The sequence below is a fragment of the Diadema setosum genome, chromosome 15 (genome assembly GCF_964275005.1).
Source record: "Diadema setosum chromosome 15, eeDiaSeto1, whole genome shotgun sequence".
NCBI lineage: Eukaryota > Metazoa > Echinodermata > Echinoidea > Diadematoida > Diadematidae > Diadema > Diadema setosum.
The window spans coordinates 29,196,229-29,223,440 of NC_092699.1; the positions used below are offsets into that span (position 1 = coordinate 29,196,229).

Below are 27,212 nucleotides of genomic sequence, written 5' to 3' on the forward strand. Positions count from 1 at the left end.
TCATCAGATGTACGTCACGAGTGAAACAACCCAAGTCGTACAGCCCATGAGTTACGCAGCCCACGAGTCATACATCCCGTGACCTAAATACTATACTAGTAGATGAACAAGGTCAGTGAGCTCGACATCAAATATAATAGGCCCACAAGCTGTGCGGTCCGCGAGCTCGACACTCAAGGAAAACAAGGCCCACAAGATTAATATATGTATTACATCAAAAAGCTTAATCTATTCAGTGTAGGTCTTGTGGACCTCCCCCTCCCCCCATGTGTCGGACTCTTATGGGCCTGGTTTGCCTAGGTGTCAAGCTCATGGGCAATGCTACCTAGGTTCGAGCTGGCGGGCCTGTGTTGGTCAGTGTCAAGCTCGTGGGCTGTATGGTTTCGGTGAATGACTCATGGTCCTAGAGCATACAGTGACGTCATGGACCATCTGGAAAGTGACATACTGTGAGGCATAACATGCATTCCACATGAAGCAACCCTGTGTCTTGCAACTTGCTATTGTCATCCAATTAAGTTTGGGTCATTACGTCAGGAAATTTTGGGCATTTTTTCAATGACCTGTTTAGGAACCTCAATTCTAAATAGGAGTGGAGCTACTATTTACTCTAATTGTCTTCTTTATGCCCGATACTCCTTAACACTTGGGCCTGGCCAAGAGTTGTGCCCCCATGCCCAAATATTGGTTGTTTCCAATATGCCGGTTTGCATCCAATGTGTGAATCAGGGTACGCTGGCAGCGGGTAATATCACCTGCATGATCCGGTTAAGACTCTCTGCCAGCAAGTGATGATTCAGTGTAACCTGCTGAAATTGGTCTAGATCTGTACCCTCGATCTCTTTCAAGACAGGGCAGCATCTGCGTCTTCAGTGAAGCACGCGATCGGCACACAGATCTCCTTCACGACTAAACTGGATAGACATCCTGAGGTCAGACCAGCGTTCTTATAGGTGCACAGCCACTGTATGCGATCATCAGAGTCTTCCAATGGCAATATCTAAACAGTTTGGGTGAAGGCAAGCTTGTCTCTATGATGAGTGCATTGCACATAGAGTACAGGATGCACGAGATGATAAGAAAGCTTCTTTTTGACTCGCGGGATAGGCTAGAAGCCTTTCTCAGGCAGATGTTCTGAATTATCGGGTCGTGCTCAGTCTGCACACAGTGAGCTGTTTGTTTGTTTGTTTGTTTGTTAATTTCCATCTGCGAAGATGGCTGGATAGCCCATATTTAGCTACGTTAAGCTGGTCTTCCATGGGGTCCAGTTGCATGTGAGGTGGGACCACTTCACCAGGTTAGACACCCTGCTCTTTGCGATGAATGAATGAAGCGGGATCTTTTACGTGCATGAGTTATTACTCTTTCATACACGGGACCTCCATTTTATGTCCTATCCGAGGGACAGAGTGTTTTGCCTCTTGCTAGAGGGGACGGTATGTTTACACACAACATTGCTCAGTCCAGACTCGGGTTCGAACCCGGGCCGCGTGATCGTGAGGCAGATGCGCTACCGACTGAGCCAACTCACCGCCCTGACAGCTGAATCTGTCAGCTGAATACCATATCAAGTATACGTGTGTAATGATTGTGTGTAATGATATGGGGAAAATGAATGGAAAAATCCAAGTACATGTTTATGTATTCTACGTGGAATCTGTTCCTGTCTGTTGCCTTGGAAGAAATGCATCAATCTTGCAATGCTGTTGTTTACTATTTTCCCTCTCCATCACGAGTACTGTACGAGCTGAAATTTTCGCGGTGGTTTTATTTTCGCGAATTTCGCGAATCGCCTTTGAACCGCGAAAATAACAACGTGCGAATACATAAGTACAGTTATACCTCGCAACCGCGAAATTAACAACACGTGAAAATGTCCTCCTAGTAGCAATTCGCGAAAATATCTGTACGCGAAAATTTCAGCTCGTACAGTATATAATTATGGAACGTGTTGATCAAAGGTTTTGTGATGTCGCAAAATGCCGGGCTGTATTGCAGGTGGCCTATTGAAGGTGGCCTTCAATTTGTTTTTCACAGTATTACTGGCATGTTTAACAGACTGTAACTCACCAAGATGCCTCTTGAAATGTTTTGAAAAACTTCTGCTTGATTTTTCATGAGCGGATGATTATCAGTTGTCTTTCTGCTTTTTCATCTTGTGTGAAACAAAGTATTGTTTCTCTTCAAAAGATAGCGTGCCAATTAATCTGCACTTACTGTTGGTGCTCTATCGGCCCTATTTTTAAAGACATTCAAACCCACCTTCTTCCTAGACATCCGTAGGCGTTGTGGTGTGGAACAGGATCTGAACATCTCTCATGAAGCGAGACCTCTCTTTTTTTTTTCTTTTCTCCACTAACAATATGAAACAAAAATATCCGTAGGCGTTGTGGTATAAAGACATAGAGTGAGACTTCTCTTTTCTTTTCTTTTCTTTTCCCCACTAACAAACAAGTTTAGCAGGAAACATAGAAGCATTCGCACATACTGTTTACATTTCCCATCACATGCTTTTAACATCGGAATTTTCATGTACACATTTTGCCTGGAAAAGAATTACCAAGAACTTTTCAACATAATACACGTTCAAAAGAAGCCATTTAGTTCATATATAATTTACTCGACAGAGTGATTTATAGGGGCCTATTTATCACTGTCCACGTACTCGAACAGTTTTCACTAAAGATACAAGTATGTTTACAAGACTGCAAACAGTAGAATGATTTGCCCCTTAACATATCAGACTACTACATCTCTTGAAATGTCTTCAAACGTAAATGAAAGTCATTCCTCTTAAATGATCACTCTCGGTCGACGAATGAGGTCCTCGTCTGCATGTCATTGTCGATCTCGTCAGCGTGACTGGGCCGTCCGTTGAGCGGTCTGCCGTCACGCTCTCAGTAGGCCTATTCTCTTCGTCACCATCACTCTCCACTTTGTATCAGTCTGACAGGGCGCTTCAACATCTCCATCTCCGATAACACCATTTGACTATTTGGAGTTTGTAATTGCACTCCAAATTGGCGTAAACTAAAGTTTTGTGTTATCGTGACTCATAGTTTTTCCTACTGTCCTGCTGCTCGCCGGTTCAGTCATGACAGTCAGATCCTCATCACATTCACAGCGTAGGTCGATGGTGCATTCAGCATTGATAAAGATTAGTTGGTTGACTTGGAAGGGGGGGGGGCATGATGTACCAAGAAAGTAGAACTCCTGACTTTATCTCTGTGGTCTCCAATATCTGTTTTGCACATCTGTGATGTGCAAAACAGATATGCTAGTTTTGCACATCTTAACCATGTTTGTCATTAACTAATAACATCACAGATCAATATTATGGTATTTTGAGGTCATTGACCTCTAAAGGTCATCAGAGGTCAAAGGTAGAAACCTGTCAATGCCCTGTGGAATCAGAAGATTTGTAGTACAAATGCATATTTAGTGCAGCGTAACCAAGATCTAAGCCTATCATTCACAAATGCCTCCAAACATCAATATTCTGATATTCATAGTTCATTGACCTCTGGAGGTCATCAGAGGTCAAATCAGACTTACCTCCCGATCTTAAAATGAATCTTATGGTATGTACTAACACTTGTGAAAGTTTCATACTTTAGTCAAATTTTGCACAATTCTCATGATTTTGAGGGCTTAACCGCTCTACTATAACAATATTTTGATTAGATGACGGCATCACCTCGTAAAAATGGATTGAAAGTAATCTTGTCAAATTTGACCAGTTCACGTGTTATCTCTATGGGAGTGCAGTTTTTCTGGAAATGAAAATTGACATGACTATCTTTATCAAGCACTAGCTCACTTATGCTTCGGTGAATTTCTCCCAGATTTTAATATGTTGTAGCTGAGACTTTGTGCTATCGTGAGTGTGCCCTTCGTTTTTTCATACGATGTCTGCATCACGTCAAAAAACTTGGTTGAAATTAAAGCTTATCATCGATGTATTGGGATATTTCTTTCTTTCTGCAACTTTTTTTGCAATAACTCAAGAAAAACAGCCCCTATCACCCCCATATTTTGCACATGTTTAGTTCATGTCACGTACATCATTTCATAAAATAACAACTACTTGATCGGACACCATCTTGGGTATGTAAATTAAGGTCAAATGTCATAAATGTTTCATCCCGTATCTTGGTAATTCCCCCCTATCTTTCCCATATTTTGCACATGCAAAGACCATGTTACAAGAATCATTTCACAAAATAACCACTTTTTGCTCAGATGCCATCTTGGGTGTGCAAAGTGGGGTCAAAGGTCATATGTACTTCTTTTTGTATCTTCGTTATGACATGTTATCTCTATGGGAGGGAATTTTTTTAAATGTGAAAATTGACATGATTGTCTTTATCGAGCACTAGCTCACTTACCCTTTGGTGAATTTCTCCCAGATTTTAATATGTTGCAGCTGAGACTTTGGGCTATCGACAGTTACCCATTGTTTTTTCATACGGTGTCGGAATCACATCCCAAAACTTGGTTGAAATTAAAGCTTATCTTTGATGTATTTTCATATTCCTTTCTTTTTGCGACTTTCTTTGCAATAACTCAAGAAAAACATAGCCTATCACCACCATATTTTGCACATGTTTAGTTCATGTCACATGCATTATTTTATAAAATAACAACTACTTGATCGGACACCATCTTCAGTATGGTAATTAGGGTCAAAGGTCATAAATATTTTATCCTGTATCTTGGTTAAGACATGTCCTATCTTTCCCATATTTTGCACACGCAAAGACCATGTTACAAGAATCATTTCACATATAACCACTTTTTGCTCAGATGCCATCTTGTCTGTGCAAAGTGGGTTCAAAGGTCAAATGTACTTTTTTCTCTGTCTTCGTTATGACGTGTTATCTCTATGGGAGGAAATTTTTCTAGATGTGAAAATTGACATGATTGTCTTTATCGAGCACTAGCTCACTTACCTTTCCGTGAATTTCTCCCAGATTTTAATATGTTGTAGCTGAGACTTTGCACTATCGTTATGTGTCCTCCGTTTTTTCATACAACGTCCAAATCATGTCGAAAAACTTCGCTAAAATTAAAGCTTTTTGCTCAGATGCCATCTTGGCTGTGCAAAGTAGGGTCAATGGTCAAACATACTTCATTCTGTATCTTCGTTAGTGTATACAGAATTTGGTACCAAAGATGGCAGACCTGACTCCATTTTCTAAATGAGAATCCAAACATCACACTGCCAATGTCCCTAAACACAGATGAAACCTGTATGGTCATGCCTAATGGGATCAGGACTCAAATCATTGATTTTCGAATACATCGGATCACCTAATTTGTCAACTTGATGACAAATTCCAAGTCTAGTTTTTTGGGGGGTTTTTTTTGTCTTTTGAGTAGCACAAGTCACTGGCAGTCCGGTTGACATCTCTTACGGTGAGATTTCAGGGAGCAAGCCATCTGCAGGATCAAGGAGACTTGGCAACTCTACATATTTGGACAGTACTTTGCATATAACTGAGTGGAAGAAATTGTGGATTCATTAGATGCCAGTATGTATCATATTGTAGTCTCTTTAAAACTAAGTGCTGATTTTGTTGCATTTACAATTAGCCTGTTTGAGCAACTGTATCTTCTACCCTGGGGGGGGGGGGGGGGGGCTTTTGTGGAAGTGGCTACTTACAATAACGTACACTTTAAAACAGATTTTAACTCTTGCATTACAGTTTACGCATTGAGAGAGTGTGAAGTGTTATGACCGTGGGAATTTCAACACTTGACAAGTCGGCCATTTTGAGGGGGGGGGGGGGGGGGAAGTTGTGTCAACCTCCCGCTCCTGGACAAACACGGGACACAAAAACGAGAAAACACTTCAGCTTCGCAGACAATGCATATAATGTCCACTCTCAGTGCTGGCCAGTGGACAGCAACTGCCCAATGGAGGAGATCCCCAACACAAACAGTGGAAACATCAATATAGACACTTACTACTATGTCGATAGCAGTGTATAGGTGTCAAGGGGAATGTCCCTTTGGTCAAGTGTTACAAACTATGGCTAGAGGCTATGATTCAAGGACACTCAAAAGACCTTGACCATAGTTGACACCTTATCAAGCTCTTTCTGTAAATGGAGACGTCTTACTCTGTGACAGACGGATGTCACGGAGAGAAAATAGCTGGAATTTTTGAAGAGGAGAAGCACCCATCTTTGTTGCACAATGAACATGCAAACTGTCCTATTGAGGACGAGCTGATTTTGTTTTAACATGTGTTTCCCATCTATAAACCTGCCAAAGTATACTCGGGGACTAGTCTGCAATGGGTTAATATTCTTCATAGGAGAGAGATTAAATCACAAATTCGGGTTTTAGTTTCAGTTTTCAAAATTTAGTTCCATACCATGCCTTTTCAAGGTGAAAGAATAGTGCGCTCCCATCAAAATGAAAAAGCTTAAAAAGAAATCTCCAATAAAGTAAACATTCAGGTTCCAACATCAACTAGATGTATTTTCATACATACATTATTTTTCAGCTGTAACAGAATTTTTATACAGTAGGCCTACAAGAAAACTGCCGGTCCCGAGGACTTCGTTGTAATGAGCATCGCCTATAGAATCATTAGATGCAACAGATGTATCCTGTTCTTAATTTCATATCATACAAATATAAAAATGTGAAAATTTGTGTTCACCTCTGTCAATTTGAGTGTGTGGCAGCGACTAGCATCACTGATCCATGAAAACAGGGGAGGGGCTTTCCGAGTGTAGTGTAGGTCCGATTTTGATCAAACCTCATTCTGTTCTTCATATTTTAGTCTCTAGATATGCATTACAGCCAACTAGAATGTGGTGTCGTCAGCTCTGTGTCTGTGTCTGTGCAGGAGAGAGTTGTATTACGCAAGTGCCCAGCTACGTTGTACAATAAAGCTTGGCTTCTTGCAAATCGGATGCGGTAGTTGGGAGCTGGCGAAAGACGGGGGGAAAACTGGTGCTGTAGGGTTGGGAGAAGGGGATCGGAATCCAGCAAAATAAGGGCTCTGATTGAATTACCCCAACCTGCTAAGTGGGTTACGTCCTGATGAGATGTCAGACACGGGAGCAAGTGATAAGGATGAAGACGTCCTCTGGAAATGTTGCCATGGCGATGATGTAGAAGAAGAGGTGGCAGACGAGTAAGATGAAGTAACACTGTGTTAAAACTATGCATCACCCACCAGCCTGGTGGTGGCGAAATTCAATTCTTCGCAGTGATTCCACTCCAGACGATGTGTACTGTTTATCCGGCAACTCTTCTTCCCACTTAGTCTTGCTTCAAGTCTTCCCAAGTTCTTGCCAACAGAATTCCTGTCAATCATCCCGCACAAACTAACAGTGCTCAGTAAAAATAATATTGAATACCTTGAGTGCTTTTGTTTCAGACAAATGCTATGTGTGACTGTGCACCACAAAACCACCCAAATTTGCTAGATTAGATCATATCTTTTTAATACTTAATGTCAGATTTTAAAGATTCTCAGCTGTTGTTCAAATGAATTGGATATGGGATGTAGGATATTCTGAATTGTACAAGCTTTAATCCTGTTAAATAAGGGGGGGGGTTGAAGTTGAGGGTCCTACTCTAAATTGTGTGCACATAAAAGAGGCATTCACAAATCCATGGTAACTGACAAGAAGGGATGATCAGATAATATCTCGAAATTTGGCACTTTATTTTACTAAATTCATTCTAAGAATATATTCAAAGAACCAGTGAAATCACTGGTTGTGGTTGTTACGAAAATTTTCTTGCAGGGTTTCTTCCTTGTGTACATTCCTGTACGTCACGAGTGTAAGACAGCAAAGAACTTGTCCAAATGAAACAGATTTGTGTACAAAAGCTCTTTAACAAAAAAAAAAAAAAGAAGCACACCCATACATGCTAAAGTTAGCTTTTTTTGTGCTTAAAACCTCAGATTTAGATAGGATTACTCCTTAATAAATGTCATGAAATGAAAAACCATGAAAATTACCCCAGCCACTTTTCATGGGTTTTGAGACACAAGATTACAAATGACAAGTTGTACTTAAGACACTGATCTACAAAAGAAGTGACTGGTAAAAAGAGGATAGGAAAGACAGCTTGACAGGATATTCTCAAGAGGATTGCCGAGCTGAAGCCTGGGAGTCTTGTCCTAATCCTAATCCTGTGCAATCCATGATCGGCTTAGGGACAAAGGAGCACCCTTGGATGACAGAACGAATGCTCATCTTCTCTGGTCTGGTAATTCAGAGCATTCTGTCTCAACTTGAAACCCACGCAACTCAATGGACCCTCACGCTATCATGCTCGTGTTGAATATCTCTGCAGTAGAAAGTACATTGTAGTGTCTGCATACATAAATAATATAGATATGATCATGTAAGCATTATTATCAGTCTCTTTAAGAATAAGATATTCCAGAACACACCAACTCAATGAACCCCCGTAGTGTGTTGTTTTGTTTGTAAAGATCATGCAACACAAGTACTGGCACGCCAGATTTCAGTCATTTTAGCCAGATGAAGCTCTGTTTTTGGTTAACTCATGATTTTATTTCTTTTAATTCTCTATTCCCTACCTTTCTTCCTCTCCCTTCCATTCCCACGCACATGCCACTGCCATGTAAAGACAGTATCGCACCCTGAGAAACATGCCACTTAAAATCAACTGCATTCATACATCTGTATTCTTCTCCGTCGAAGGCACTATACCTGTATGTCACTCCTGATACAGGAATGTTTTAGTCTGAAAGGATGTTACATTCAATACCCTTGACGAGGGAGAGTAGTTGCACCAATCAATACATGTTTGCCAAACAAGAGCGCAATTTACCACACCACCGGGTCGCCGCCGTAACGATCGGACAGAATGATGCCCTTCCCCTCACTTTCTTTATTTATAATCCAGCTCTTTAGCGTTACGGCACACCGACGCAATCAGCTCCACTTCCGCAAGGAAAATTTGGACAAAGCATCACGGATCCGTCAATTATCTTCATGGTTGCCCGCATTTAATCAATTGATTAGCAGGACTCTGCCATTAACTCCATGAAGTCACCTTTCACTACATGTAGGCATAAGTTGTGATGAATTGACTTCCATAGAGGAAAAACTTCTCAGATATTCACTATGTCTTATTATTTGTGTAAAATAAAATAGGATACTCAGGAAATTTCAACTAAACTTTGATGAACTTTACAGAGCAGCTCATGTAGATGCATCTGCCATTCTCAACAAGTGTCCTACATTGTACGTCTTCTTGCCTAGCTCACCTGGCCAGGAAAGGACAGAATTCATCTTCTCAGTCTGACCGCTGACCCAAATTCTTAATTTAATATTAATTTGACAGCTTCAACACGCTACTAACTGACAAGTGGAGTGTGTGTTAAAAGCCCGATAAACTTGGGTTTAAAAAAAATGACAAGAAGGTGACCATAGGTACATGTAAACTCCAACACGTATTTTCTGACAAAAATCAATACAAATTGTACAAATCTGTCGACAACATGGCAGCAACTGATTTCCATTTTTGTTTAATGCCGCTAAATCGCTGTCTTTTAAAAATGATCTCATGTATACTGAAAGTCATTGTAAGTATGCTCCAGAGCTAATAAGCTTTTTCTAGGAATAAAAAATGTTCCTTCCTTTTTATCATGTTTTCGACTGTCATCATAGCCACAAAGCCTTTCCCTGACTTCTACCATGAGGTGATACCAAACTCCAGATCCCCAGTTCGTTGACCCCACATCAAGTTGCTAAATCAATATGAGGGCATCTGCCTATGACATAGGAGGAGTTTAAACAACAAAAAAAAATCAATCTTGTAAAACCGGTTATCCTCCCCCACTTAAAGCGGAAATAATGAGGGGGAATAAAGAGAAAAAAACACTTGTTCCCTCACATCACCATGGGGGCTTGACAGCAGGTCAATAGGATTGACAGTACAGTGATGGCCCAAAGCTAACGTGTCTACACCCTTTAAATGTATCACAAAGTGTTTTCTACAGGATACATAATTGCTCCGAGAAAAGCGCGTTGAGAATGACATCACCAACATCAATAGATTAACATGTATGAAGTAACTTGCAAAATGTTTGAGCAGCACTGGGGGCGTGTAGCCTGAAGTTATGGCAGATTGAATGTCAGTATTTCCCACTGAGGATGGGCTGATTTTGCTACAACACACATATCCCACAGACACCTGCCCGAGTATTCTCAGGACTCTTCTTCAACGGGTTTACACCACTCATTCAATGTCCCAAAATACTCTCTCCTTTTCCCTCTAAAAACAAATATCAAAACCATCCCCATCACATATCAATGACATTGTTTGCATAAACTCTTCATTTTAACACTCATGTGTCATGCATCAAGTATTTAAAACTGGATATCAATATCAGACCGCTATACATTTTCTTTTTCTGTTTTTTTACACCGGGCGAGTCAAATTTATCTGGGAAGATAATACTGAATGCTGATGTGTCATCAGGTGCATTCACACTGAAATTACTGTGGTATCAAATGTCATGGGAATTTGTTGGCACTGTCCTCATTGGTGATATACGGTGCTGTATACGCCATATATTTTAAAGGTCCAGTTTACCTTTGGGAGCAGTGATTTCAAAAATGTTCAAGATATCACATTTGATGCATATGTGTAGGTCTGCTGTATCATAAAACATCCTACCATATGAAATATTTGCAATGAAACCTAAAATATAAGGAGATATCAGGGTTTTTCTTCATAAACCGTAACTGTATACGGTTTAGTCTGGAAACATCTTTATTATAACTATTGTTCACATTTTGTGTATTTAACAACACTTAACATCGATTATACGGATTCAAATTTTGACAGTGGTCGTTTCTATCCCTAACTCACATTTTAGAAATATTTGAAAGCACTATTGCTGGGTTTTTGTTTCATCTGCAAATGGTAAATTATGCCTTTAATAGCGAGTCTAATTATTCGCAAATCAGGACTTCTCGTCTATTTCACCAGTGGTTAAATTCGGGAATGGGGAGTAAAGTACTGAAGGGAGAAATGCATGCGTGCACGTCACATTATGTTGGGGATCACATTTAATATTTTTGCATGTTTTTAAATTCATGAATAGTACCCGACTTGCGAAATTCGCGAAAACAAAAAACTTCGCAAAATATTAAACGGAAACAGTAATAGATGTCACAGTTTTTCAGTTGGTACCATTCTCATTTCCGACCCGACAGCACTCGGAGGTATTTAAAGCACTGCACGCGCATGTACGGGGTAAAGACAAAAAGTGTGTCAGGCCAAGTGAGAAATACACAGCAAGTGTCTTGGGAGGTATTTTGTGACACGATTCTCATTCAAAGCTTGCATGCATATCTATTTCAAGCGAAGTTTTGAATTAACAACCTTTGTTTACCATGGTAATTCATGAAGTATTTTGCAGTGTCTCTGCATTCACATTATCAAATACTGTATAAAATACCTCGGTCTTTCACCATAAGTGTGAATGGGCTTTTAAACTGATGACTCAACCAAATACGGAATGGTCCACAGCTTCAAATTTCAGCTTGTTGCATAAAAACAACAAATAAACAAACAAACAACACAAAATCTTGCCATGTGGGGTGGCCTGACTAGGCTTGTTTAACTAAAATTGATATTTCTTTATACCCTGTATTTTGGGCCACTACATTTCCTTTTCAGGCTACCAAAATTTCAAATTCAATGATTGCCCAACATGGGCCATTGGAGAATAAAGTTAGTGTTGAGCCCTGGATAGCTTTCAAAAACAAAAAGAGCCAAATTTATTACTCATGAATATCTTCACTGGCGTGTTGCATCAAACATTCACTGATCCAGTACAACTTATTTCCTCGTGTGGGTTCATTCTCCGCAAAGGACAAAACAACACACTTCATGAACAGCAATTTGTTTAATACACGAATGATGACCATGGTACACAAATTTAAATTGCATTATTTCAAGATATAAACATCACACAATGTTCTTAAAGGCTGTGTCACACCAGCCTTGCGTGCGACTTGCAAAGAACAATTTTGACTACCCGGAGGTCCCCGTATATCCGCACATGACAGTACCTAGCATGTATCTCAAAAGTAGTCGCCCGGAGGTGCGCACGCGTATTTTTTTACCTGCAACCGTGTTTAGGCCCTGTCACACCTTTCCGGGCAAGCTACTCTGGCTTGTTACGTGTAGGGATTTTCTAGCATACCGGACATTCCTGAGGGCAGAAATGGATTTGTGCGAGTCAGCGCATGTGTTTTACTTGCTGGACGCGTTATACTTGCGAGTATACTGTGTGACCTTTGTACCAGTCGCGTGGGGGCTGACAACTTAGTGAAGGAATTCCTCTAATGGAATGGCTGAAATCTCACAGAATTTCATTATTTTGGCTGCATACGGGACTGCGAAGTACCTGCGTGGGAATTGCCTGGGAAGTACTGCCGCTAAGGGTCTCCTACTGGCGTTCTGCGTGGACCTCTACGGGCATTCCCGTGACTCACCCGGAAAAAGTTTTGGTCATGCTCAAAACTTGGCTGCGGTTAAATCGGACTTGCGTGAGCACCTCCGGGCAACTACGCACTAGATACTGTCAGGTGCGGACCAACTGCAGAGAGCTCCTTGGAGTAAATTTGTTTCCCCGCAAGTGAAGCCGCAGAAGTTCCCCCGTACGGTATGACTTGGCATGAATGAAAATTGCAAACATTCTTGTTCGCCCGCTGAAAATCTTCTACGTGCTGGAAACTACACGTACCTCCTCGCCACAAGCCCGCGTTATGGTGTGACACGGCCTTTAAAGGATTTGAATGGCACTCCACTTCATAAAAACCACACTGTATCCTGCCTCATGTTCCAATTTCCGTGTTCATCAGGATTTTGTTTACGTCAATGTTTTTCTCCGAACAAGAGTGAAATAAAGGGATCACAACTCTCATCTTCCTAACAAAGCATGGCGCCATTTTGCATCCTACTTTGTTTGTTTGTTTTTTTTCTGGTTTCTTTCCCTCTGTCAGTGAACCCCTCTCTGCCGTGATTGGAAAAGCCATCCTTTTCAATTCTAATCCACTTTCAGTATAGAACACTTTCACTGTAATAACACATTTTGCTTTGTTTTTCTAGAAATCTACAGAGAGTCTGTTTTTATTGAAAACTTCCTGCAGTCAGGTAAGATTGTCATCGTATACTATAATGTACTTTACGGGAACATAAAACTGCCTACATTGATCAATGCATGATGTTAAAGAGCCACCCCATGTTAAGAGTTTTACATTAAGATGACAGTACACAAGCAAATGACGGAATTCTGAAGCCACTGTGTATTAAGACAGCTCACAGCCGCATATGATAATAAGAGTGGGATTCAGAAAACCATGGACATTACTTCTCCTGATTGCATTCTCGACAAAGAGCTTGTTCATGAAGCTCCCTCCGAGCGTTCCATCCTATCCCGATGAAGGCGGGCAGCGCTGCATGTCGTCGCCAAGCGCTATCGACTTTGCTACGAGCATTTAATCAACTGATGTTGATGACAAACTACATCAGAGATCTGAAGGAGCATCTTGCTAGAACAAATCCGGTTTACATCAAAGATGATAGGATGAAGGCGAGCAATGACAAAATGCGAGACATTCTAGTGCTGTTATGAAAAGCTTCCATTTACAACACACGAATCACACTCTGTTTACAGAGTATATCCCTAACAACAAATTCAATACGAATCCAAAATGAAACAAAATGTTAGACTGAATCTTTTGAAAGAATAATGTGATGAATATGACACACAAAGCTATTTCTCTGTACTGAAATCTCCTGTTGGCAGAAAAGTACTGTATAAACATACAGTAATATTTTGAATACTTTCCATGTAAATACTTATTTTCTTTCCTTGTAAATATTTATTTCCTTTGTCTTTAATACATGATATGTACTGAAATCACTTGAAATATATTATATTTCACTTAACATTCTCCTTCCCTTCTCTCCCTCCCCTTACACCCTCCCCCCCCCCCCCCCCCCCCCGCCCCAAATTAAAAGGTACAAAGATTACGGGTACTGGCTTTTGATAGATACATTGTATATATAGACCAAAAAAAAAAACAAAAAAACGATGCGGTTTCAAGCAAGAAATCTCTCCCCAGTCTCCATTGTACACTTTAGATCACAATTCCCAGCCATACCAAACCCTCAAGTATTCTCTGAAATCACCTTGTCATGTCGGATAATGCTCCTCATAATATTTGCCCTACAAACTCTCCTCCATAATACTGCTTCATTTTTTTTCCTTTTTTGCCCCTCTCTATGGTAGCAGAACAGCTTGATGTAAATGATATCATTTTGAAGCAGTAATGAATGGGTTTAACAGGCCATGAAACGACACAATAAAACAACGTGCAGGGATCACTCAACTACAGGTACTCTACCGGTACCTTCCAGAATACCAACGTGTGTCTGTCCGTCTGTCTGTTAGAGAGAGGGAAGACAGAAAGAGAGAGGGGGGGGGGGCAAGAGAGGGGGGAGAATGAAAAAGAGAGAAGTATAGAAAGAGAAATAAAAGGATGGACATTTGAACAGCATTCCCCCATTATGTGCCAGCTCATTAGTGACAGGGTTCAAGCAGGGTAGAAGATACAATGTATTAGAGAAAACTGCCAGCAACGTGATGAACAGCTGTACACTGTATGTACAAAGTTCTGAATATAAACCCCTACATGTATATGCAGCTTTAGTTTCTTCCCTACCTCCCCGGAGCACACCCTGTAAACAGCAATGCAGTAATCTGAGGACTGAAATAAGACATAATTCTGGTGGGGGGGGGGGAAGTATTTTCCATGAAACCTGCAGTATATCTAACACAAAAATTACAAAATACTGCCAAAAAATCAGGTAACAGTTAACATCTCTGCCTACCAATGTCCATCGATCATCAGTACAAGGTCCCCACAATCTTCTTTCCCTAAACTTTCTTTCCCTAAACCACAATCTTCTTTCCTTCCCTTCCATTCTTGTAATCATCATTTTTTTGTTCGCTCTCCCTAGAAAGTTGTTGTTTTTCTTGGTCCAAACTCTTTTTTTTTTCTTCTTGCAAATAAGTAGGTTTACCAGATCTTCCTGTCATTTCCCTATGAGGTGTATACATGCTGACACTCTGTTGTCATTTTCCTCTCTTTTACTTACAGTTCTCTCCATTTTCTTTTTCTCTCGCTTTGTAGATAGCGATAGATAGATAGATAGACAGACAGACAGACAGACAGATAGATATAATGTAATAGATGTTGAATCACTAATGAGCTACACCAAGTAATTTAACCCATTGAGGATGGTCTGATTTTGCGACAACATGCATTTTCCATAGACACCTGCCCGAGTATACTCGGGACTCGTCCTCAACGGGTTAACATCCAGAAGTGGAGTATGAAGAGCAGCTTGCAATAACCCCTGTTCAGTGTTCAGTGGTGAGGCAGAAATGTTGTGGTGTACAAACTGTGGTTTAGATTGTCAAAGAACCTGAAGCAGGGAGGTGAAAGGTCTTTCATACTCCCTGCTTGAAGATTAGCTATTGCTGAACTATCAGAATGCTCACACAGTCCCTAACTTTGAGTGAGGTTGAAGTTCTAAATCCAGCTTCAGTGTACACCTACATTGTAACTACTGAAGGCAGGGGTGCATGGACTGATCAACCCTTATGCTTCAAAATGATACACTTAGAGAGAGAAAAAAAAAACTAATTAAGAAACATAATAATAATAATAATAATAATAATAATAAGTACAGCATTTGTAATGCGCCTTCGAACTAGTATCCTATTCTGAGGCGCAGAGGGACGTAATTATAAAAAGAATAGCATACATCGTAGCGTGTACATAAGAAGGTTGAAAAAGAAGAAAGAGATAGATAGAGATATACCCCAATGAACAATTCGTTGAAAATGCAATCAAAACAAGATACGAACATATGTGATTTCAGAAGCTTTTTAAATGTTTCAATAAAAATGTTTCATAACATTTCACTGCAAAGAAAAATGGAATTGGCAAGACTTTGAAATCTGAGAGATCACAATCTTAACCTTCTCAATCTTTTGCCAGTCCCACCGCACCTATTACAATGTATGGGGAAAAGATCCACTGTGAATAATCGCTTCTGCATGCTGTACGCTTTTGATTATCTACTGTTTGCATGACATGAGCTAACATTTTGTAAATGAAATGAAGTCTTGAGCTCCCACAACCCTCTCTATCTATCTATCTCTCCTTTTCTTATAATCCTGTATCTCATACACCCACACACTGTCCACACAACAGATCTATACATATACAGACGATTTAATGATAATAATGGGACTTGAAGTTTGGTGTGACACTAAAGTAGATTTATCTTTTGCTAGTGGTGAATTTCTCTCAAAAAAAAAAATTCTCACTTATCCTCTTTAAAGCTCAGGGCATCCTTTCCTAATGGAACTATGTTCAATCATCATTCCAGTCAGTATAGTCAAGGTATCAAAAGATAAAAAATAATTATCTTTATTGCTCCACAGCAACAGGAATATCTCCATTATCAAATCATAGCATTTCTTTAATCAAACTTGGAACCTCTCCGACAAGATTAGTCAAAGTTTGGCATTTAATCTATTTCCTTGCAATGATGCTGCTGTTTATGAGATATTTTACTTTTCTTTTTTGTTCCAATCAATAAATTTGCAACTATCCTAAATGTGATAGAGCCATTTCAGACTTTACTTAATAAGCGCAAAGAATGGAAGAAGCAAGGGACAGGCATTAACTCGAGTATTCCGGGGGCATAAATCATCCATTTGTCATCGGGGGGAAAAAAAGAATATGAATAGGGGGTAAAAAGTGAAGACATTCGGCATAAAGCAGCGGTATTTCCAAGCGATACATCAGTTGATATATTCTCGATGATCTCCGCCACCATTTGAATGGGATAGACCTGGCATTAAAAACTTTGCCTCAAGTCAGCTAGGCAATTTGTCTTCTCGGCAATATTAGTCCTTGCAAATGTGGGTAGGGGTCAGGACTGAACGGATTATGATTCATAATATAACGTGGCATGAGGTCCCCTATTAGAAAATAAATCAGTCACCCACTGTCATCTCGAAATAATCTTTACGCTACTCATGAACATTAATGAGCTTCTTTTAAACGCTGTTTGCAATGAAAACAGGAAAGAACTCGACAAACTTTTTTTAAAAGGACATAATAGAAAGTTGGATAAGTCATTGGCAAGAGGCAAGATAAACGCTGACTCATCTTTAACTATGAAGACAGATGGGAGATTTTGAAAAGTTCTGTGAGATCTTGACTCAGTGATGCCAGCCTACAATTGCACAGCAACAGGTCAAGCCACTTGCATGATGTTGGGGTGGGGTGGGGGGACCGGAGTTGAAGGTGGGGGGACCGGAGTTGAAGGTAGGGGGACAGGGGTGGGGGGTTAGGGAATGTTAAAGAATACAAACTACGGGGCATGACCAAAATATCAGCCATTCAGACATTTTGCAGAATGCACAGTTTCAAAAGCCAAAATGAGAGCGTTTTGTATAAAAATGTATACATTATTAAAAAGATCAGTGTAAGATAAAGCTGAACTTGGCATGTTCTTGAGAGTGATCAAATCATTTGAATGTCTGTGTAGCTAACAATCTTTGGGGTTACTTAAAGGCATAATTTACCATTTGCAGATGAAACAAAAACCCAGCATTAGTGCTTTAAAATAGTTCTAAAATGTGAGTTAGGAATCGAAACAACCACTGTAAAAATTTGAATCCGTATAATCGATGTTAAGTATTGTTAAATACACAAAATGTGAACAATAGTTATAATAAGAATGCTTCCAGACTAAACCATCTACAGTTATGGTTTATTGCGAAAATTTATATTTTAGGATTTACTGTGAAAATTTTATATGGTAGGATGTTTTGTGATACAACAGACCTACACATATGCATCAAATGTGATATCTTGAACATTTTTGAAATCACTGCTCCCAAAGGTAAACTGGACCTTTAAAAATGCCCCAGAAGATTTTAGACACCAACTAGAAATGTCGCTTTGGCGACTGGTATGCCTCCGCCATAATGCATGATTTTCCCAATAGGTCTAGATAGTACATGTGGGCAATGTGTGATTACATTTTCACAAAATTGGCAAAATATTGAAATGACAAGTTTGTCACAAATGTGTTGAATGTTCACCTTCCTTGACCTAGGTTTAATTGGATGAATAGGAGAGCATGTATCTAGGGATTTAAGGTCTTTAACTTGACTTTGACCCATTCATACATTTAGGCATTGAGTAATTTTCAAGCTGTACAGGTGTGGAGAAAAAGTGCAATTTCTGAATTGAATAGTAAATTGTTACCATTTTCATCTGGCCCTTGACCCTAAAATTTATAAGATAATTACTTTCAGGTAGAACATGCATAATATGTACTAAGTTTCAAGATAACTTGAGCCACTTCCGAGATATGGAGGAAAAAGTTAGTTCAGCACTTTCACTTGATCTTTGACCTTTTGACCTTTGAGGCAAAAAAAAGAAGAAAAAAAAAACTTTGCAGACAATTTCTATTAGGTTACATATGTATGCATACACCAAGTGTAAAGAAAAATAACCCTGCTGGCATTGCATGATAGGAGGGAAATAGTAATATTTTGAAGTGTTGCACTTGACCTTTGACCCCTGACCTTTGACCCCATGAACCCTACATTCTCTAGATAATCACTTCCAGTCAGTATATACTATGTTCCATGAAGATACCTTGAACAATTTTCCAAGGTATGGAGAAAAAAAAAAGGTTTTAATATTTTTACTTGACCTTTTGACCTTTGACCTCATGACCCAAACTTTCACCAGAGAATCTTAATTGGGTAATACATGTATACACTAAGTTTCAAGAAAATATCTTCAGGCATTCAATAGATATGGTGGAAATAGTGAAATTTTATGTATTTGACCCTGACCTTTTGACCTTTGACCTTTGACCTCATGACCCAAACTTTCACCAGAGAATCTTAATTGGGTAATACATGTATACACTAAGTTTCAAGAAAATATCTTCAGGCATTCAATAGATATGGTGGAATTTTATGTATTTGACCTTGACCTTTTGACCTTTGACCTTGAGCATGTGCACCCAAAAGTTGATAGGCACAACTTCACCCCCTAATACACATACATGCCAAGTTTCATTAGGATACCTCAACGAGTTTTGATAGTTACCTTGTCCACAAAATTCATTACGGACGGACGGAAGGACGGACGGACGGACGGAAGGACGGACGGACGGACGGACGGAAGGACGGACGGACGGACGGACGGACGGACAACCCGAAAACATAATGCCTCCGGCACCACTTCGTGGCGGAGGCATAAAAATATCTAGTTTGTAAGTGGTCTCATGGAACATGACTCAAAGATATTTCAACAATTTCAACAGGTTGTCAATGGTCCTCGCAGATTCCAGCAATGCTTATGACACTTGTGGTATTACATCACGGTAAACCACTCGACCTAAACAGTAATGAATGTTGAGCTCATTCGTGCATATGGGGCAATACAGCCAAATCATCTCATCTTTCTGGAAATGTTCATGTTCATTTCAACATTCAATTGCTTGAATTCATATTACCAGAGACTCCAACCCCAATCACCTTCTGATCTGGAGATTCTCCCTCCCGAAACCCCTAGCAAACGGGAGACTCCAAATTGATGTGTGCGAAACGCAAAGTTCCTAGGGTTCTAGATGTTCTCTGATGCTATCTAAGGCTTATTTTTTCAACATATGATAGCAATAAGCAAGAAATCCTTTCCACCGGGAGACACAGAGCCAGGGCGGGAGAAATCAAATCTCAAGCGGGAGAAGTCTCTGTATTACCCTACTTTTTTTTTTTGGGGGGGGGGGGGGGGTGGTCGTCCTCCTCTGTGGGACTGAACGTAGCTAGTCTTATAGCACAGACTGAGTAAACACACTTCTCAATCCTCATAATTAGCTAAACTCTGAGACAATGAAAAGATGAGTCATCTGAAATTCCAGTGTTGTGCAATTTCATTCTTTATATGTTTTATTCTTAAATTTGTCTCTACTACTGTAGAACTCTTTAGACTCAAGAGTTGAAATAGTAGACAGACACTTTGTCTCCGATTTGCCACACTCCAACTTGATAAGAGTAGCACTATCATAGCTGTTGGTGTGTTTATCCTTTTTGCAAATATTGAATCAAGATATGCAAGACAAATAGTGCAAAGGGGGGGGGGGTAACAAACTGTTCCAGCAGTCAGGGGAAAAAGGGGGGAAATGGCATACATGTGAGTTCACAGTTGGTATGAAAGCACGGACAAGAGGCAATAAAAAAAAAAAAAAAAAAAAAGATAGAAAAAAAAAGAAACTTCAATTGTTTCCTGACTCACCTCAGCGGATAACCCCTGGAAGAGGGAGGGGGGGGTTCACAACAGGTTACTTTTAGAATTTCACGCAAACGGTTCATGAACTATCGACAATGCCATTATCACACAGTCCGAGACGCTCACAGAGGAATACAACTTTGTAGGATGTTCACAACAAGTCACAGCTAAATGCAGGCTAAGGCTGACAAAGGAGGTGCCAAATGGTGCATCAAAATGTGTAAAAAGCCCTGTACTATTTGTTTACACACAAACCTGCCACCCATGAGACAAGGGAATAATTCAATTCTGTTGAAATCATCTTGAGCTGTCTATTCTTTCATACATGTATGAGATAATAGATAGCAATTAGACCTTGAACATATAAAAGGTACAATGTACTGTTATGCATGCTATCTTAGACTAACAATTCATCACATAAAAATATCTTTTTACATGAAAAGGACATATTTCTCCTTTCATTTCATTTTATTTCAATTATTTATCTATCTGTATTACCTTCGCCAAGGGAGGAGGTAACATGTATGTTTTCATAGACCTGTGTTGACTTGTTTGTCTGTTTGTTGGCTGGCTTGTTTGTTTGTTTGTTTGTTTGTCTGTGTGCAAAATGACTCATAAAGTTGTGAACGGATTTGGATGAAACTTACAGGAAAGATTGAGTTCACTGAGACAAGTAACAGATGATTAAATAAATTTTGCTAGTGATCCAGGAATTTTTTATAGATTATAATAATAATTCTGTAGTGCATAATTTCCTAGTTTGATTTTTTTTTCTCAAAAAAATAGAAACTTACACAAAAAAAATACACAATTACCAATTAATCAATACAAGGATATTGGTAAAAATGTTGTTCTCCAAAATAGGTCCTAGTTGTAATGCAGTGTTGCACGCAACAATACATCAAATAGAATATTCAAACATCACACGTATGAGTTGTAAAATAAGGAAGTTCTGCCAATGGTATGGGCAAACACACGCTATTGCATAAAGAGTTGTGGCTTTATCTCACAAGAAAATGAAATGTAGCATGATATCTTACTTTATAATACTATCAGAGTGAATAGTTGACATATAAACACAATTTACATCCCAACCAGGTACTTTTTTTTTCTCCCCATTTATAAGCTGCTTCCAACAACATCAGCACTGCAACAATGCTGATGAAAATCAATGATTTTCATTACCACGCGATGTTATCCAGCGTGCCTTGAAACCCTTGGAGCTCTTCTTTTCTCTGCAGAGAAACTCAACCCTCCATCATTGGACGGACGACAATAATCCCGTGATTAAGTAAAAATAAGCTAGAGGGGGAAGCTTGCATTTTCGCCGTGGCTGAATGTGTGAGAAAATGCAGCGGGGCTTGCAGGAAAATGGAAGAAAGCAAAAGCCCTCAATGGAGAAAACAACCTCAAATCAGCTTTGCCCGTCAGCCACAAATGAGAGAACATAAGCCACCAGCTAAAATGTCTTAAATCGTGCACAAGAGCCCGAGTTTTTCACATCCGCTTGGCTCTTTTCTCTTTTATGTCGCCTTCTACGAGAATTAGGATTTGATAAAATGGGAAGCGGGGGTATTAGGTGACTGAGAAAACACATTGCAAAAGCCAGGGTGGGCGAAGTATTAAAACGAATACGTCTCAATGTTTCTCTTTGATTTGAAAATGCCCACCTCCATTTCGAGGACGATGTATCACCTTGCTTGTTCGCAAATGAAATGTGCCAAGAAATTATAGCACTGACCTGAAAATTTCCTGGGAATGTTTCTCCTGCGGTATTTCATCTTTAAAATTCTTCACTTTGGTTATGATTTCTCTTTTTTACTCAGTAGTTGTCATGTTTATGGTGTAAAGAAGTATAAAATGTTTGTAACATATATTCATATGATCCATAATCCTTTATGTCTATGAACCCACATTTGAATATATTCTAATAAGACAACATAACCTTCATTCAGGCAGTTGCAAAAAAGGCAGTGGTTGTTATAAGCAGATAACTAGGAATCTAGATGTTGTACTATTGTAGCTGGTGCATTTCATTTTGGTTGATCCTATTGCACAAGCTAACCAGCACAAGAATGCTTGCTAGGAGTATAGCTATGCACACCACAGCAAGGAAATGTCGTTAAGATGTCGCGTGTCAGCACAGTTCTTCTAAATCGGTTCATCAGCGGTTCGAGTTTTGGGTCACGCGACAGCAAGCCTTCCCAGCGCGTGCCCGTGTCTGTGGACCAACGCACCATCTCACCAACAGGGATGTGCACCCCAGCCAGCCGGCCCAGGGGAAAGTGGCTGCTTCAAGACCCTACACTACTGCCACAGTGCTACCACGCACACACACACAATCACATGTATACACACGACTTGCGCATCTCTCAGCTTACCGCCAGCCGATACCTAAATTCCTCTCTCTCTATCAAACATACACTCTGTCCCTCTTTCTATCAAAACCCGTACAGCGATGCAAAGTTGCGAAACTTGGAGCTTCGGTACCGACGAACACACTCTGAAACTATTTAACCTGTTTGGTGAATTCAAGCACACCTATTCTGTCCGAACCCGAAAAAGACCAACGTACCCCTGCGAGAGATCTTAGTGTGCCTAACGGGCAAGTTCGGGGGTACACACGTGCCCCTCATCCACGAGAGTAGTTTACTGATTCTCGACAACTAGCTTTAAATTGAGTAGAAAACGTCGTCTACTTACCTCCAAGTACAATCTAACCTCGACAGATAACCAGCATGAGGTCGCCGATAAATCTGGTCTGATGACAGCACGAGCTGTCAGGTCACTTTGTAGCTTTTCAATAAATATTGGATTAGATTATCCACAAAGAGATTCTACGGTGCGATAACATAGCTGCCCGCGTCGCCAGTCTGAAAACATGGGTACAAACGTCGGTGCCACAGCAGCCGACCGGTTCGTTGAATCCCAGGCCCAGCGCAGGGGGTTAGCCTTGGATTCTCATCCAACGCTGTTGAGATGAGCGCGGCTTCTTTGGCGAGCGTCTGCAGTCTGCATTGGCTGGCGAAAGATGGCGCTATACTACTCCTAGCATTTTGTACAATCAAGTACAATGGCATCCAATTATTGTACTAGACAATATCGCTATCAGACGTGTGAAATCTGCAAAGGCTGGTCGATGTCAGAGAAAATAATAATGTGCTTTCATTATATGCGCCGCAATCTTACATGAATACATAAAAAGTTAATTAATCGATTGATGATGAAATTTCTAGTAAGTACTTAAGAAGCTTATTTCGAGAAAATATAGACAAGGAAATGAAACACCTAAAAGGAATTAAAGTTTATCAACAATATAAAATTTGGTTTTGAAATGGCTAAGATATCCCACCTTTTATCAAAACTTTGTTTGCATCGTTTTGGGATATCTCAGCCCCGTCATAATCGATCTTTATGAAATGGACTTTGAATTCCTCTTGGAATCATAAAAAAATAACGCTCCTTGACATTTTAATACCTGGATACAAAAACGACCCAAGTTCATTACAAAAAAAAAAAAAAGAAATCATTGTATAATTTCCTAATGTTTTAAATTTTTGTCTGCATATAGTTTAACCAGAAACCGGAAATTAGGCAAAGTATATTTGTTTATGTTTGGGGTCAAGAATTTAAACAAAAGTATGGGAAAAGGGGAAAATCGAGCCGAGACATCATGTGATGGATGCGATGTTGTGAAGGGACCTTACACTGACACGACACGAAGCGTGTTTTGTTCAAAAATGTTACATTGACGGTACGAAGCAATGCGCAATGTCAGAAATACTTCATGACGTTCCAACTATTTTTTTAGAAATTCATACATTTCACAGAGTTTCGGCACGACCAGCGCGCAATGTCAAAATTGCTTTGTGGCGTTCGGCAAAGACCTGTTACATATTTCACACTAGAGTGACGGTACAGCGCAACGCGCGTCGCCAGAATTGTTTTGTGATGTCTTGTTTTGTTAAAAAGTTACATTTCACACGTGAGTGACACGGTACAAAGCTGCGCACAATTTCAGAATTGCTTTGTGACACCATAGAAATGAAGGAACCAATGGAACCAATGTTAACTGACATGAAATCAAATTAGGTCGGAAGGAAAAGAAAAATGAAACTACAATACGTGCCATCGTAGACACTAGCAAAACTGGATTCCATGAACATGTAAGAGTAATCGTGGAATGAACATATTGAAAAGAATTGTAAACTAACGATGCACAAGAGCGGACACAAAAGAAGAAGAGAACAGGCACAATGGTATAATACGGTACAATAGCAGGAACATCTGAGGACTTGTGATTGATGATGATTAATATAAATTATAATTGTCTAATGCTTAAAGAAATGATAACTTGGTTGAGATGATGAAGCGAACCTAATTCGATTGTATCTTAAAATATTCAAATAAAAATGATTTAATTTATTCTTGAAAGGTTTCAAAGTTTTAGCTGTTATTATTACTGTTATGAAATGAGTTCCAATATTTTGGCCCATCATAGATGGCAGTGTTCTAAGCCAGCCAAGTTCTGAAAAAAAAAAAAAAATTAATACATATGTATGGAGTGTCAGAAACTGTCAATGATCATGCACACATTCTGACATAGCTGAAAATACCAACAATCACGTATCACTAGAAGATAATTTTCTGCAAAATATGATATACAAATATACTCTGCCTTGAGTGAGGTCTTTTGGAGGCATCGAGGCATAAAAGTTTTAACCAGGAAACTGGGAATTAGGCAAATTGTGTATTTTGTTTTATATCTTGGGTCAAAAATTTAAACAAAAGAAAGAAAAATGGGAAACAAAATCGAGGCGAGACGTCGTGTGGTGGATGCAATGTTGTGAAGGGACCTTACACTGACACTGACACCCAGCTCAAGGTGTCGGAACTGCTTTGTGATTTTTTTTTTTTATACAAAAAAAAAATGTTCTATTTCACAGATTGAAGTGAAGGGTCGAAGCAATGCGCAATATCAGAATTGCTTTATGACGTCACTATTTTGTTAGAATTACATTTCACAGAGTGACGGTACAGCGCAGTGCGCAATGTCAGAATTGCTTTGTGGCATCAAAGTTGTGTGTTAGAAACACAGAAATAAATTTAGTTCTGTGGTTAGAAATTGTTACATTTTACAGAGTGACAGTACGACTAGTGCGCGTTATCAGTATTGTTTTGAGATGTCACAATTGTTTTGTGAAAATGTTACATTTCACAGAGTGACACGGTACAAAACTGCGCACAATATTTTAAAATTGCTTTATCATATCCTTTTGCAAGTAGTTTACTATTTGCAAAATGTCGTCATAGAAGTGACGTCATTTTGCAAATTAATACTACTTTATGGAGTGTCAAACATGCCCACATTTTGGCATAGCTGAAAATACCTGTAATCACGTGAAGGTCTTTTAATCAGTCACTAGAAGATTTTTTTTTTTCTTAATCCAAAACATATATTATACAAAACTTTGCCTTGAAAGTTTCTGGTTAAAACTATGGGCAGAGGTGATTCCAAAGAGAGCTATTCACTGAGGGGCGCAGCTCGAAATGAATAGGTCTTTTATAGGTAGCGAGGTATATACACGTAGTTTTAACCAGAAACCGGAAATTAGGCAAAGTAAATTTGTTTTATACTTTGGGTCAAATTTTAAAATAAAAGAAGGGGAAAATGTGAAAAAAAATCTAGCCAAGAGGTCGTGTGGTGGATGTGATGTTGTGAAGGGACCTTACCAGGATGACACTGGCACGCAGCGTGTTTTGTTCAAAAGATGTTACATTCACAGAATGACGGAACAACGCTGCGCACAATTTCAGAATTTGCTTTGTCACATCATTTTGCAAATAGTTTACTATTTGCCAAATGTTGTCATAGAAGTGACGTCATTCTGCAAAATCATACTACTTCGTGGAGTGTCAAACATGCCCACATTCTGACATAGCTGAAAATACTTATGATTACGTTAAACTCTTTCAACCAATCACTAGAGGATAAATTTTTGATCCAAAATAAAATACTTTACCTGTTTCTTACTCTTCTGATAGAAATAACAATTGAATGTCTGAACAAAAGTGTGCGGAGTTTTTTTTTTTTTTTATTAAAACAAAAATCGAATATTTCAGCAAAGGTAGGCACCAGATCTCTGAATTTAAAGTCAGAAAATGCAAAATTCCCGCTTGTGGGAGGGGGTATGCACCCCCCCCCCCCCGTACATTTTCCTGTATATTATACTATCCATACTTACATTTGTAACAGAAACAAAAAATCGAATATCTCACAAAAATGGTGCACCAGATGTTTCAAGTTTAAAAATCACTCCACCGTGTGGGAGAGGTATTCTAGTATACCCCTCCCATATCCCTCACACTCTCTCCCCTGCACAATTTCCTGAATATCTTTTTTGATATAAACAAAAATGGAATATTTCACCAAAAGGAGTCGCCAGATCTCTGAATTTCAAGTCTGAAAATGCAAAATTTTCGACTTGTGGGAGGGGGTATTTTCCCTCCCATACCCTCCCCCAGCACACTTCCCCTAATATATATCTCTTTGTTACTTTTTTGATAGAAACAAAAGTCATATATTTCACCAATTAAGTGTGCGTCAGGCCTTAAATTTTGAAGTCTGAAAAGCATAAATCTGCCTCGAGTGGGATGCTCCCGCTGCCCGTTTCCATGAATACTATACTAATATACTTTGCCTTGACGAATTTTAAAACTATGGGAAGAGGTGACTCCTGTACGTGAATCGTTCTTTTGGAGGCACCGACGCATTTATATAGTTTTAAC

At 39.5% G+C, this 27,212-nt stretch overlaps 1 long non-coding RNA gene across 1 annotated transcript in view; it reads right to left on the reverse strand.

Moving 5' to 3' along the window:
• LOC140238442 (uncharacterized) overlaps window positions 1-23,273 on the reverse strand; it is a 59,429-nt gene extending 36,156 nt beyond the window's left edge. The window contains exon 1 of the long non-coding RNA XR_011901911.1: window positions 23,127-23,273. This is a non-coding gene — a long non-coding RNA (uncharacterized lncRNA). The remainder of the gene's footprint in view (window positions 1-23,126) is intronic.
• Between the last annotated feature and the right edge of the window lie 3,939 nt (window positions 23,274-27,212).